This window comes from Carettochelys insculpta, chromosome 19 (genome assembly GCF_033958435.1).
Source record: "Carettochelys insculpta isolate YL-2023 chromosome 19, ASM3395843v1, whole genome shotgun sequence".
In the NCBI taxonomy this organism is placed as follows: domain Eukaryota; kingdom Metazoa; phylum Chordata; order Testudines; family Carettochelyidae; genus Carettochelys; species Carettochelys insculpta.
Genome location: NC_134155.1, coordinates 25,915,318 through 25,915,672, shown reverse-complemented (window position 1 = coordinate 25,915,672; position 355 = coordinate 25,915,318).

Sequence of the window (355 nt, the reverse complement as noted above, 5' to 3'; positions counted from 1 at the left end):
GCCCCCTCCCCCATGGAGCCTGTGCAGCCCAAGTGCTGGGGGTTACCTTGGACAGCCAGAGATGCCTGTTTTAAGCTCAAGGCATTGGCTCTGTGGCATCACAGTTACTACGTCAGGAGGGGGGCTCTGCTGGGCAACCCCCACCACCACCCCAGACCGCTCCAGGGAGCCCAGACTCTCTGCTGGGGACCCCGTGCACTCTGCCTGGCACAGACCGGAAGCTGATGCACCAGATGTACAGAGGAGCACCTGGGGCCATTGTGTGGGGGCCTGACCCCCCCCACCCCCGCCCCAGGCCCCAGAGGGGGCAGGGCCCCACTGTGCTGCATGTGCTTCCCAAGCAGGCCACGGGCAC